The 15,053-nt window shown below is 42.4% G+C and overlaps 2 long non-coding RNA genes across 2 annotated transcripts; one reads left to right on the forward strand and one right to left on the reverse strand.

Moving 5' to 3' along the window:
* The first annotated feature begins 351 nt into the window (after positions 1–351).
* On the forward strand, positions 352–3,808 carry LOC136750319 (uncharacterized). Its single transcript, XR_010816854.1, has 2 exons — positions 352–479; positions 2,590–3,808. It is a non-coding gene; the product is annotated as an uncharacterized LOC136750319 (long non-coding RNA).
* Positions 3,809–3,937: 129 nt separating this feature from the next.
* LOC136750320 (uncharacterized) lies at positions 3,938–6,083 on the reverse strand. Its single transcript, XR_010816855.1, has 2 exons — positions 5,749–6,083; positions 3,938–5,195 (listed from the first exon to the last, which is right to left on the reverse strand). It is a non-coding gene; the product is annotated as an uncharacterized LOC136750320 (long non-coding RNA).
* Positions 6,084–15,053: the final 8,970 nt, after the last annotated feature.

A 15,053-nucleotide genomic window follows, 5' to 3' on the forward strand; every position in this document is an offset into this window, starting at 1 on the left:
TTTCGTTTATACATGTTATAAATATAATTATTTTGTTTAACTTTTTCTCAGAGCTTGGGTTACACTGGCACCTTGCGGGTCTTGCGTTACTACGCAGAACACATGCAAAACACACAATACTACAAGACAGAGTTTATTATTATTATTATTATTATTATTATTATTATTATTATTATTATTATTTTAAATGGTCAAACATTCGCCAAAATTCTATATAAACACTGATTCGTGTGTATTATTTTACGAATTACCCTGGATTAAAAGACATAACCAATTAAACCCGTGGTGAAAGTGAAAGTGACTGACTGTGCACTATACGCGAATTAAAGTTTCTTTATTACGCCACAGCTGGGTCACGAGAAAAGAGCCGATAAGAGCAGCAGTTTGTAAACATGCGATCCTCCCTGACATGTACAGGAACATGCAGCTATAGCTAGTCTCCCTTTGCAGCCTCATATCCATAGCCCCAAACGTTATTGGTGAGTATAACTGATTTCTGACTTGATCACGTAATTAAATATGCATGTATTGATTTTAATAGGACTACATCTGTGTTTCAGTCGTCCTAGACACAATTGCATTGAAACGTTATCATTATTGTTTTTTTATAATCAATTAACTAATTTATGCTGAGTGTGTTTACGGTCTAGATTGGTGTTCCGCATAGAAATCAACTGTTTATGAGGGAGGGGTAGGAACAGTATGTCTCAAATGAATGAGTGTAACAGTGTTAATAATGCCTTGACTTTTTTGGCAAGATTCTGTCTCAGGATATATCAAATACTACATCATTTAAGACTATGTACATTTTTTAAAATAAAATTATATTTAAATCTCACATAGTGGAAAGGTATATATGTTTTATTTATTGGTGGTTATTTGTATTATTTATATCGGTGTCAGACACCTCCTGTTTGTTAGCCAACAAAGTTATTTGATTAGTTACTGTCGCCTTGCACCAGACTTTCCAGGCTATTGAGAAATACATCTCTGATTACTTCTGCTTTTCATTCAGCTGAAAAGTACCCATCATTTATTTTACCAGGGAAGTTTTATGCGGTGACTTAGGTCTTCAGCTGTATGTGTATTATTGTTCCTGGAGGGTACTTGCCCCTCTGGTTTTGGAGAGGCCCCCAATCAGTGGCTAAAATTCACATCAATCTTCAGAAATTAAGAGCATACTAGGAGTAAAACCAACCAAACATGTATTCCAGGCATGTACCAATATAACCCTGGTCTTGGAGTAACAACCATTTACCAAGATGCAAAAGAGCAGGGCACTTTTCACATCTACACAAGGCAGATACTTAACTATGCTAATTTTCCTCTTTGATGACCAAATGCTTGGTAAATAAAGACGAAGATGTCTTATCCCTTACAAAGATCCCCATGAATCTGTGAACTTTGCCTCTGTGCTGTAGTTACTCATTAGAACATTGTTGGTCATATTGGTCATAAGGATATTACTCTGCAGTCTGGCAAGAATAATAGCTGTGTTTCAAAAGCCTTGTAAGTCCCTTTAAAGGAACAGTATTCTTATTTCTCATTTTACTTTTGTAACTAGATTAATGACTTATCTTCTTTAAGTCAGTCTAACTTAGTATAAAAAAATACTAAGATGGTTCTGGAAGACCTGCATGTTTTCTTTGTGTCTGTGAGCGAAGTCACTGATTTACTGTGCTACTGTGCCATGGTTCAATCTTGATACCCAGAAGAACAGGGTTTGATAAGATCCAGTTTTTACCAGCAATTCTGGGCTAGCACATCACAGGAGCCCCTATAATATAAAACATTACACATCTTAAATTGAATTGATTGTTTGATTGTTGGCTTGTTAGAATAGAAAACACATCAGTCATTGGAATTACACATTGGTGGAAATGTGATAGGAAAAACAGTTGTTCTAAACAGAGCATTTCCAATCTATATAAAACCCATAAGGAATTCTGCAAAAACAATAGCAGATCTAAACAAATTAAACATGCTGCAGATTGTGGCAAAACTTTGGTATTTAGTGGTGTCTAAATTTCCCCTTTAAGGATTCTACAAAATGCCAGTGTTTTAGCTTGTTCCCCTTTAGCTGGTTGTAAGGCCAGTTGGTATTTACTAAAAAGCACCCACATTTTGAATGAAAAACATGTCAATCCTCTTTACCTTCTTTTCAGATTCTGACAGGTCATATTTTACAGCTGCTTCCTCACCCTCATCTTTCTTATATTATTTTTACATCTTTAACAGAATCAAAGGTTGGCAAGGTGATTTATGCATCGTTACATTTGTTTCTTAATTATTTGACTAATTCAATACAGGGCAAAATGAGGGCTCTGCATTTGGAAAGGAAGCTAAACCAGCATCCTTAAAAAAAATAGTAGTGATAAACTCAAGTCTAAATTAAATAACTTATTTTTCCAATTATACAATTTTGAAGTTTTTCCAAACATAAACTGAACTGGGTCAGACAGGGGGTTCTTACACTGCATAGATATCCACCCACACCTGCTTTAACCCAATTACATGTTTTAAACACAAACCAATCAGTGAATACAGATACGGTCTTCACGGTCATTTCTCTTTCCATTTGTGAAACAGGGAGAGACCACAGAGCAGTGCTCAGGCACTCCATTTCCCTGAGGATTCACTCCTGACCGGAATCATGGGAAAACGGTGCTTGCAGACCATAAGAGGCTTGCTGGTGATCTACAGTTTTGCGGTCTCTGCCCAACTTATGCTCGCCCTGTTTCTTCCACTGCCACACTTCATACAAACAGAGACCACCACAGTTGGCCTGTTCATGATCTCTGGTGAAACAAACGAGGACATCAACATATCCCTGCATAATTGTGCAATCTTTTGCTATTACTTCGCCGTAGTGCCATCCCTCTTCGCAAGCTTGTCCTTTGTGTTTGGCGTTTATACGTCGGACCACAACACCTGGAATCTCGGGATTGCTCTGATGGGATTCGCAAGTGTGCTGATGTTTACTGGCATCTTAGTCTTTGCTGGTGCCGCCTGGCATCGTATTCGCTCTGCAGGGCTGGGTGTGCCCTTCCTTCTCTGCATTGCCGTTGGAGTTCAGATGGGGATGCAGGCGACTGCATCCTGGATAGTGAGAATAAAGCCTTCTGTGAAATTGGCAAGTTCTTCAAGAAGTGACATAGTTTGACTGTTTTGTGAATCATCCCCTGGAAACAAGCAATATTTATCACTTATCTAGGATCTGTAGAGAAAATCTTTCTTTAGGACAAACTTAGAAGCAATAGTGAGTGTGAAAAAAATATTTAAATAAAACATTTTTGTGACAGAGGGAAGATTTTAGGGCATATGCAATTATAGAGTTCAACATTGTATGCACTTTTTAAAAGGCTTAATGCTTTACAGTTTTCTACCTATTTCTCAGGAGCTCAATTTTACATGAATAAAAGATGGTGAGAATGATGTTCGGGGTGCACCATTTAATTAACTTTGTTTCAAATATATATAACCTACTGCTGTAATCTGAATTAACATTGACACTATTTTTTGTATTTGTTGCCATCAGTTTTAGAGCTTTGAATACAGGAATCTTTGAACTGTTACAGTCCAATAAAAGTCAGATATACGGTGGGGGGGTGGGGGTTACGAAATCTGAAAAACAGCTTCTGTTGATGTATAAATGATGATGTATGCAGTTGCAGCTGTTTTGATGTTGCACATATTTATAATAAAAGTGAAGCAATTTTTAAATAGGAAATCACATACATACCTTTCTACAGGGTGTAGCTTGGCTTCCTGCCATGCCAATAATAAACAGATTTTTATTTATATCATACTTATGTGTGAGTTTAATTCCTTTTCATCTTGACAATTAAATCAATTAAATCAATTAAAAGTTTTTCAAGTCTGTTCTGAAAACTATATTTTGCTATTAGCTACATGAAGGTGAATAAACAACTGCCACTTCACTTTTTGCTTGTTTATTGAAAGGTCAATTCCAACAGTCAGGAAAAACAAGCTGTTCTGTTCAAAGCAAAGCTGACTATCTGCTATGAAAGAGATTTCAATGTCAGCCTGGAGAAATGAAGCTGTACTGCCCACTAACATTGATGTGCATGAACAGGACACATATCCCAACTACCACCCCCCAAATTAATAATTACAAGATATAACAGGACTGCTGCACAAACAACAAACAACTGGGTCCCATATAAACAAAGGTTATATCTTACCTTTGGTCACTCAATCTTAATTATGATTATTATAATAAAGCATGTTTTATTTCTTTACAATGAATACAGAACTACCTACTTGGGCAGGTTAGGGGACACTGCCGTTGTACCCTTGGGCAAGGTACTTTACCTGGATTTATCCAGGAAAAACGCAGCTGTATAAATGGGTAATTGTATGTAAAAAATAAGGTGATCTGTTGAAAACATTGTAAGTCGCCCTGGATAGGAGAATCTGCTAAGAAATACCATCATCATATTACAATGAGCTGCAAGGACACACAACCACAAAACAAATAGCAGACTGATCAGAAAGAACATTGACTCTGTTTGTGTACATTCGGGGGTCATTGGACCACACTAGATGCCAAGTCAGTAAGTCAAGTCTCTGGCAGGTTGCCTTGACTGCATTTACTATCATCTGAATTTCCAGCAGTAGCAGCTCCTGGTAGCTCACTGCATGAACCCAGGAAAAGAGCAGAGAGGACATGTAGAGTTACATTCAAAGCACTTTGGTATGAAACTAGAGAAGCTCATATAAATATTATCCAGGAGCACTGCTAACTATCAAGATCACGTGAAGAAGATTTCTCGTATGAGCTTGAATGGATCGTCTTGGGTGCTTTTCTGTCTGATTTGGTCTGCAGTTGTAGGTTCACCGTTCCTATGGTGTGTCTTTGCCCCTGTGATACACTTTGAAGGCTGTTTGGCACTCTGGCTGTAATGCCCCAGATTCTGTGTCTTTGTTACCTGGATATCTGGGCTCTCATCATTGTCACTCAGTCGGCTTCCGAAGATGTCGATAAAAGGTACAGCTGCTTCTTCCGCCAGCCCGTCCAGATCAAATTCCGAGACATGGGATCTGTGGCTGGGTTCTGTGTCCGGTGAGTCGTCCTCCAGTTCCGATTCCGAGACCCATTTTCTCTTTTCTTTGACAAAACCTTCATTTCTGTCTACAACTGATGCCTGCTTCTTGCTTGCACTGCCTCTTTCCTAAAAAAGGAAATGAGACAGGTCTGATCTTGGTGCTCAGTGATATAGAAATATTATAAGACACAGGATGAAATCAGAAGGAATATGAAGCATTCACCAATGGGTACAAGCAAGTTCGCTTTGGATCAAGTGCCCTGTAATGATATGAAATGGAGATGTCATCCTGGAGCCAAACTGGGTATCAAATCTAAAGAACAGGCATTAAGCTTAATTTCCAGCAATCTTTTCACACATATCAAAAGCAAATCATGTAAGATTATACTGATGAGAAGATTTATTTGAAAACAAAATACAATCAAACAAGAACATTTGCCTAGAATTCAGTAGTGAACAGCACTGGACTGACGTCATGGCGTAATGACCTAATACACAGGTTGCGATCTTGGAGCGCAGATTTCCACAGTTCTGCACAGATCTGCACAATTCCACCCATCCCATTGTTGGAGCCGTGCAGGACTGTGGAAATCTGCGCAACACGAATGAGTCCACAGGCATAACAAGAAAGTTGAATAGACAGATCCAGAAAGAGACTGCATGCAAACGCGCACCTCACCTCTGTGCTCTTTTCCTATCCACTGTATTCCCCTCCGGAGGACACTGGACTGGTGCGCCGGTGTTCCTCTCCTCCCCGTGTTTGACCATCCAGGCCGGGAGGACTCGCTGGCGGTCCTGCATCTCTCCCAGCAGACACCCGGACCACAGCAGCAGCAAACCTCAAAACAACTATATGACCATTGCAAAAGTTGCAGGCGACAAAACAGCCCTAATGTGAGTGTGTCAAGACGATGTAAACAACCGTAAGATACGGTGAATGTGATTTTACAGTGAGGGAAAAAAGTATTTGATCCCCTGCTGATTTTGTACGTTTGCCCACTGACAAAGAAATGATGTCTATAATTTTAATGGTAGGTGTATTTTAACAGTGAGAGACAGAATAACAACACAAAAATCCAGAAAAACGCATTTCAAAAAAGTTATACATTGATTTGCATGTTAATGAGTGAAATAAGTATTTGACCCCTTCGACTTAGTAATTGGTGGCAAAGCCCTTGTTGGCAATCACAGAGGTCAGACGTTTCTTGTAGTTGGCCACCAGGTTTGCACACATCTCAGGAGGGATTTTGTCCCACTCCTATTTGCAGAACCTCTCCAAGTCATTAAGGTTTCGAGGCTGACGTTTGGCAACTCGAACCTTCAGCTCCCTCCACAGATTTTCTATGGGATTAAGGTCTGGAGACTGGCTAGGCCACTCCAGGACCTTAATGTGCTTCTTCTTGAGCCACTCCTTTGTTGCCTTGGCTGTGTGTTTTGGGTCTTTGTCATGCTGGAATACCCATCCACGACCCATTTTCAATGCCCTGGCTGAGGGAAGGAGGTTCTCACCCAAGATTTGATGGTACATGGCCCCGTCCATCGTCCCTTTGATGCGGTGCAGTTGTCCTGTCCCCTTAGCAGAAAAACACCCCCAAAGCATAATGTTTCCACCTGCATGTTTGACAGTGGGGATGGTGTTCTTGGGGTCATTCCTCCTCCTCCAAACACGGCAAGTTGAGTTGATGCCAAAGAGCTCGATTTTGGTCTCATCTGACCACAACACTTTCACCCAGTTCTCCTCTGAATCATTCAGATGTTGGCAAACTTCAGACGGGCCTGTACATGTGCTTTCTTGAGCAGGGGGACCTTGCGGGCGCTGCAGGATTTCAGTCCTTCACGGCGTAGTGTGTTACCAATTGTTTTCTTGGTGACTATGGTCCCAGCTGCCTTGAGATCATTAACAAGATCCTCCCGTGTAGTTCTGGGCTGATTCCTCACCGTTCTCATGATCATTGAAACTCCACGAGGTGAGATCTTGCATGGAGCCCCAGACCGAGGGAGACTGACAGTTATTTTGTGTTTCTTCCATTTGCGAATAATCGCACCCACTGTTGTCACCTTCTCACCCAGCTGCTTGGCGATGGTCTTGTAGCCCATTCCAGCCTTGTGTAGGTCTACAATCTTGTCCCTGACATCCTTGGACAGCTCTTTGGTCTTGGCCATGGTGGAGAGTTTGGAATCTGACTGATTGATTGCTTCTGTGGACAGGTGTCTTTTATACAGGTAATGAGCTGAGATTAGAAGCTCTCCCTTTAAGAGAGTGCTCCTAATCTCAGCTCATTACCTGTATAAAAGACACCTGGGAGCCAGAAATCTTGCTGATTGATAGGGGATCAAATACTTATTTCAGTCATTAACATGCAAATCAATTTATAACTTTTTTGAAATGCGTTTTTCTGGATTTTTTTGTTGTTATTCTGTCTCTCACTGTTAAAATACACCTACCATTAAAATTATATACTGATCATTTCTTTGTCAGTGGGCAAACGTACAAAATCAACAGGGGATCAAATACTTTTTCCCCTCACTGTACATAAATTATGTAGTTTACTGTATTTCATACACGGAGATCCCGGGCGCAGAAAAGCCAGAATTTACACAAGGTCACCCTCTGCAGGAATAACCGGTAAAAAACACTTAACCGGACCATGAACTCTCTCACTCTCTTGGAGGTCAGATAAATACTGTTACAAATACTAAATAATGATGATGATTATTAATAATAATAATAATAATAATAATAATAATAATAATAATAATAGAAGCCCACACTAGTGACTTAATAGCCAACTTAAATATATACATTGTTGTCAGTAACAGGGCAGGGAATTGCAAGGGACTTCACGATCACTTGCATAGCCAGAGATTTTAAGTCACTGGGGCAAAATTTTTAAATTAAGTGACGATCAGGCGAAATGCCGAACGAGGTCGGGAAATGGATGGAGGTGCTGATGAAGTGAGGAGATGGGTGGGGATTGCCTCATGTCCCATGCAGCAATCTTGTCACATTCAGCCACACTTTGGCTACGCTAGAGCACACACACACACACACACACACACACACACTTTGAAGCAGCTCCAGCGAGAGACAAAGCAGCCAGATGAATCATAAGGTCTGTAGCTGCAATCTGATCAGCACTGACACCCACCCGTGACTTCAATCCCCTTTAACCAGCACTGCCTTTACAGCCCAATGCAGCAGTCAATCTGTGTGAACAAACCCACAAGCAAGACGGAAACAAAACTACAATGCAAGATCCATCAGAAATCACATTAAAAACAGCCTACTTTTATTAAGTTGGAAAAGTTACGTTTAAAGTTTATATTTATAAAGCAAATTGAATGGCAAAATAACAACCAGCAGAGCCCACTTACCATGAGACATGTTCTCCATGTAGTCCGATACAATTGCTTTTCATCACACACAATGCCATCACTGTTACCTTCACATGCAAACTACACAGGTCCCAGAGGAGTTGGCCATGGAGCAAACACACTAAGGGTTTAAATGAAAATGTTATCTGTTAAGAAACTTCCCGCCGTGTTTTCCTCACGCGTGGAAAGCGCAGCGCTGATGTCATCAGTGTGAGTCCCTCACTGACCTGATTGGATCGCACCTGCGCCCGTGACGTCATCGCTGTCTGGCTTCTTCACAGACACGCCCACGATATGACGTCAGAGACACACGGAGCCGCCTGCGCTTCTGTCTGACAGGGGGCGCCAATGAGAGGCCAGTGCGCTCATTAGAGGCTAATGAGGACGAGCTCGACCTGGGGAAAGAGGCGCGGCTCTCTCTGCTGGCGTGGTGGCTCAGCGGGCTGAGATTAGCTTCCAACCCAAAGGACTCGCCATTTAGAGTCCCTAGTTACTATGGCCCCTGGCCTCTCCATGAGAATCCAGATTGAATCCCAAGTGGTGATCTGGCTTCTGATGGGGTGAGTTTCGGTGGCGGTTGTTTTCTACTACATCAGCTGATTTTGGGTGATCTCTGTTTTCAGAAAGCTGTGGAAAGGCACAGATAAGGTGAGAGGTCCAAAAAGTTTTCAAAGGCATTCAATCCCTTGCAACACAGTCAAGTTGATCATTAAGGAGTGGAAGGGATATGACAACACCCAGAATCTGCTTAGAGCAGGCCGTCGATGGTCAGAGAAACCATCAAGAGGCCAATGACATCTCTTAAAGAACTATGGCATCCCATGGCAGACTTGGGAGGAACAGTCCATGGGTCAACGATAGCTCAGGTTCTCCACAAATCTGGCCTGTATGGAAGAGTGGCAGGGAGGAAGCCATTTCTGAAAAAAGCCCATGTAAAATAGATGATGTGATCTGCTGTACCAAAAATTGAACTATTTGGCCTAAATGCAAAGTGTGTACAACACCACGCAAAACCCAGGTAACACCATCCCTTTGATGGGGATTCTTTGCATCAGCAGGGACTGGGAAGCTTGTCAGGGTAGAGGGCAGAACGGATGAAATTTCCTCTCTCCTCCTAGGTCTCAAACCCACGATGTGTGCCCTGGACCCTCTCCCCACTCGCCTCCTCCAAGCGACTGCTCCTGACCTACTCCCCTTCATCTCCTCCCTCTTCAACTCCTCACTCCTCTCTGGCTGTTTCCCCTCTGCTTTTAAACAAGCTGCTGTCATCCCACTACTCAAGAAACCAACCCTTGACCCTACCTCTTGTGACAGGCTACCGTAGTGTGGACAGGGTAAATTTACAGCAACTGGTTTTCTTTATGTGGATTATGCCCCAACAGATTACGGCACCCTTAGTTTATATAGAGGTAGGGGACCTCTGAATCGTGACCAATAATATGGGTTCCCTCACGTAAGTCCCTTCAATCAAATGAAAGTCACAGTCACAAATAAAGTTTTGGTTTTGCTTTTACAAACCAGTTTTATTAAAAGCTAGAAGAATAAAAAAATGACCATAGGTCAAAGAGAGTACTAGTTCACTTTCACCAATATCAGAATGAATCAAACAAAGCTGGACCGCAATAGTTTTAGCTGCAACTATTGTTTAAGAAAACCTGACCATAAATTAGAGGCTGAATCTAAACAAAGAGACAATTACCACACAGAATGCATGGAGGGCAGACTGTGGACCAGTGATTATTAATATAGAAATAAATTAAAGTGAAAAAACAGAATAAATCAAAAACAAAACACACCGATTGCAATAGTCAACTAAAACAATTAAAGTGGCAAATCAATTCAAACCCCCATATTATATCAAACAGTGACCTAGTCATGTGTCTGCAGTCCATGCAGGGGAGGTTTTACTCCAGTTGTATTTGTTATGGTTCCCAGTCTGTACCCTCTATCACCTCTAGAGGTCACTATTTCCCTGCCTTTTCTCTCCCCTCACTGTTTTCTTCTATCTATCTTTCCATTAACATTCTTCTCAACCATGTGCATGTTTTTTCCATACCTCTGCTTCCATTGGCCCTGCACCTGCCTTCCCAGTTCCTGCTCCTCTTCTTAAACCCCTCACTGCCCCAATCATGACAATGATAAAAACAAATACTAAAAATAAACCATACTCTAAAAGCAATAAAATTAATAGTAAAATTAATCTTTTAGTAAAATTATAAAACGATTAGTAAACAGTAATCGGTGCTCACTTCCTGTAAAAGATACAATAAACACATGTAAGTGAGCACATAGGAATAAAAACAATAAAAACAAATACCTCGGGCAAAAACAATTTACTAATTTACTATGTTACCAATAACAATTTAAGAAACCAATTGAATAAAACCACAAAAACATACCTCAGGTAGGCGGTGGAGCACAGAAGCAATAAAAACACGTCTCACAACTCACCCTACAAGTTACCAAACAAGCTGAAATTAATTGGTTGTTTTCCCCAAATAGAATAAAAGTAAAACAATACAAACAAAAGGAATGCGGTTTAACCAGCTTCCCTGCAGCGTTATATACAGGAAGTTTTGCCAGTGATTCCTGGAGATGGAAGTAGACCCAGAATTCTCTTGTTACCTGGCTAAAGTGCTCCCTTTTCATAACACTTTCCATTTAATGGAATGGGATTTACTTAGAAACGGGATTCCACATGGTCTTAAAGTCCCACCCACTACACTCTCCCCAGAACTACTGCCCTGTCTACCTACTCCCCTTCCTCTCAAAGACCATTGAGTGAGCTGTCCACCATCAGCTCTCTGCATTTCTTTCCCATCACTCACTCCTTGATCCTCTGCAATCCGGCTTCCGCACAGCTCACTCCACTGAGACTGCTCTCCTGGCAGTCACTGACTCCCTCAGCTGTGCTCGGGCGGCCTCCCTCTCCTCAATCCTCATCCTCCTTGACCTCTCCGCAGCATTTGACACCATCGATCACTCCATCCTCCTCTCCTGCCTCACTGACCTTGGAATCTCTGGGACTGCTCTAGCCTGGTTCTCCTCCTAACTCAACGACCGGACCTAACAAGTGACATGGCAAGGTTCCTTGTCTACACCTCAACCTCTCCTCACAGACATACCCCAAGGCTCTGTCCTGGGCCCACTCCTGTTCTCTCGTTACACTCACTCCCTGTTCCCCCTCATTTCTCCTACCATTTCTACGCTGATGATGCCCTGATCTTCTTGTCTTTTCCCTCCTCTGACCCTCTCATCCCCTCTCGCATCTCCTCCTGTTTGCTATTTCTGCCTGGATGCACTCGCACCACCTCAAGCTCAACCTCTCCCAATCAGACCTCCTCTTTTTCCCCCCACTCCTCCTCACCTTCTGCTGACCTCTCCAATCTCAATCCCCTTGGAATCTACAACACTCTCTCTCTCCCTCTTCTTCCACCAAGAACCTTGGAGTCACCCTCGATCCTGCGCTTTCCTACACCCAGCACATCACCACGCTGACAAGCACCTGCCGATTCTTCCTGAGCAACATACATCGAATCCGTCCCTTCCTCACCAACTACTCGACTCAGCTGCTCGTCCAGTCACTGGTCCTCTCCCGCCTGGACTACTGCAACTCCCTCCTGGCCAGCCTGCCTGCAACTACTACCCGCCCACTCCAGCTCATCCAGAACTCTGCGGCTCGTCTGGTATTCTCTCTGCCACGATTCGCACACGCTACTCCACTGCTCTGCTCCCTCCACTGGCTCCCGATACCGGCAGGCATCCAGTTCAAGACATTGACCCTCACTTACTGTCATCTGGACCAGACTGTGCAGACCCTTCTCTCTCTGTACATCCCCTCCAGACCACTGCATTCTTCCTGTGCCAGAAGTATAACCTTGCCTCCTTTCCATGCCCCTTCCTCCAGAGCCTAATCTAGTAGTTTTTTATCCTGTAAAATTGCACTGATTCAACGTAATGCTTTGACATACCCCTTGCTTGCATTACCAGTACTTGTATTGTGTATTTTGATTTCCCCTATGCCTCCTTTCCCTTAGCTCTTAATGATACCTGCACTTACTAGCTTTTACTATCTAGGATCTAGGACTTGTATTGTTTACTGTATAATTCCTATACAGTGGGGGAAAAAACTATTTGATTCCCTGTTGATTTTGTACGTTTACCCACTGACAAAGAAATGATCAGTCTATAATTTTAATGGTAGGTGTATTTTAACAGTGAGAGACAGAATAACAACAAAAAAATCCAGAAAAACGCATTTCAAAAAAGTTATACATTGATTTGCATGTTAATGAGGGAAATAAGTATTTGATCCCCTATCAATCAGCAAGATTTCTGGCTCCCAGGTGTCTTTTATACAGGTAACGAGCTGAGATTAGGAGCACTCTCTTAAAGGGAGTGCTCCTAATTTCAGCTCGTTACCTGTATAAAAGACACCTGTCCACAGAAGCAATCAATCAATCAGATTCCAAACTCTCCACCATGGCCAAGACCAAAGAGCTGTCCAAGGATGTCAGGGACAAGATTGTAGACCTACACAAGGCTGGAATGGGCTACAAGACCATCGCCAAGCAGCTTGGTGAGAAGGTGACAACAGTTGGTGTGATTATTCGCAAATGGAAGAAACGCAAAACAACTGTCAGTCTCCCTCGGTCTGGGGCTCCATGCAAGATCTCACCTCGTGGAGTTTCAATGATCATGAGAACGGTGAGGAATCAGCCCAGAACTACACGGGAGGATCTTGTTAATGATCTCAAGGCAGCTGGGACCATAGTCACCAAGAAAACATTGGTAACACACTACACCATGAAGGACTGAAATCCTGCAGCGCCCGCAAGGTCCCCTGTGGTCAGATGAGACCAAAATCGAGATCTTTGGCATCAACTCAACTCGCCGTGTTTGGAGGAAGAGGAATGACCCCAAGAACACCATCCCCACCGTCAAACATGGAGGTGGAAACATTATGCTTTGGGGGTGTTTTTCTGCTAAGGGGACAGGACAACTGCACCGCATCAAAGGGACGATGGACGGGGCCATGTACCGTCAAATCTTGGGTGAGAACCTCATTCCCTCAGCCAGGACATTGAAAATGGGTCGTGGATGGGTATTCCAGCATGACAATGACCCAAAACACACAGCCAAGGCAACAAAGGAGTGGCTCAAGAAGAAGCACATTAAGGTCCTGGAGTGGCCTAGCCAGTTTCCAGACCTTAATCCCATAGAAAATCTGTGGAGGGAGCTGAAGGTTCGAGCTGCCAAACGTCAGCCTCGAAACCTTAATGACTTGGAGAGGATCTGCAAAGAGGAGTGGGACAAAATCCCTCCTGAGATGTGTGCAAACCTGGTGGCCAACTACAAGAAACGTCTGACCTCTGTGATTGCCAACAAGGGTTTTGCCACCAAGTACTAAGTCGAAGGGGTCAAATACTTATTTCCCTCATTAACATGCAAATCAATTTATAACTTTTTTGAAATGTGTTTTTCTGGATTTTGTTGTTGTTATTCTGTCTCTCACTGTTAAAATACACCTACCATTAAAATTATAGACTGATCATTTCTTTGTCAGTGGGCAAACGTACAAAATCAGCAGGGGATCAAATACTTTTTTCCCTCACTGTACAAGCGTGTAAATTGCCTTATGCTTTGAACTGTACTGTATTTTTGCACTTTGTATTGCTCTTATGTTTTGTAATTCGCCCTGGATAGGGCATCAGCCAATAATTAAATAATAATAATAATAATAATGGAGCTAAACACAGGGAAATCCTTGAGGAAAACCTGTTTCAGTTTGCAAAAGACCTAAGACTGAGACGGGGATTTACCTTTCAGCAGGACAATGACCCCAAACACACATCTGGATAGACAACTGTAATTGCTGCCAGGTACTGAGGGAGGTGAATACTTCTCTAACCAACAGCTGTCTATGCACCCTCTGAGATAGGTACTCTCTGTGCACTGAGTCATTCTTTTATCTAGCACTACCTGCAAGCCACCCACCCACAGGGCACACAAACTGGCAGTGCCATGTCAATTCTACACTCAAGGGAAACATGCATGCAGCATGCACCCTTGTACCAAGGTTGTCGTCAATCGCCTGAAGTCTGGAACCCATAGACATCACCAGATGAAAAAATATAACCTTCAGACTAAACCTCCATTGAATTATAGCAGTGACAGTTTAGATTTCAACATGTAGTAATGACACGATTAAGAGGGGAGCACCTTTATGTGACAGAAGGGGCTGCCAAAGACCATTGGACTGAAGGTACAGTGAGGGGAAAAAATATTTGATCCCCGGCTGATTTTGTACGTTTGCCCACTGACAAAGAAATGATCAGTCTATAATTTTAATGGTAGGTGTATTTTAACAGTGAAAGACAGCTCGTTACCTGTATAAAAGACACCTGTCCACAGAAGCAATCAATCAATCAGATTCCAAACTATCCACCATGGCCAAGACCAAAGAGCTGTCCAAGGATGTCAGGGACAAGATTGTAGACCTACACAAGGCTGGAATGGGCTACAAGACCATCGCCAAGCAGCTTGGTGAGAAGGTGACAACAGTTGGTGCGATTATTCGCAAATGGAAGAAACACAAAATAACTGTCA

Source organism: Amia ocellicauda, chromosome 5 (assembly GCF_036373705.1).
Source record: "Amia ocellicauda isolate fAmiCal2 chromosome 5, fAmiCal2.hap1, whole genome shotgun sequence".
Taxonomy (NCBI): domain Eukaryota; kingdom Metazoa; phylum Chordata; class Actinopteri; order Amiiformes; family Amiidae; genus Amia; species Amia ocellicauda.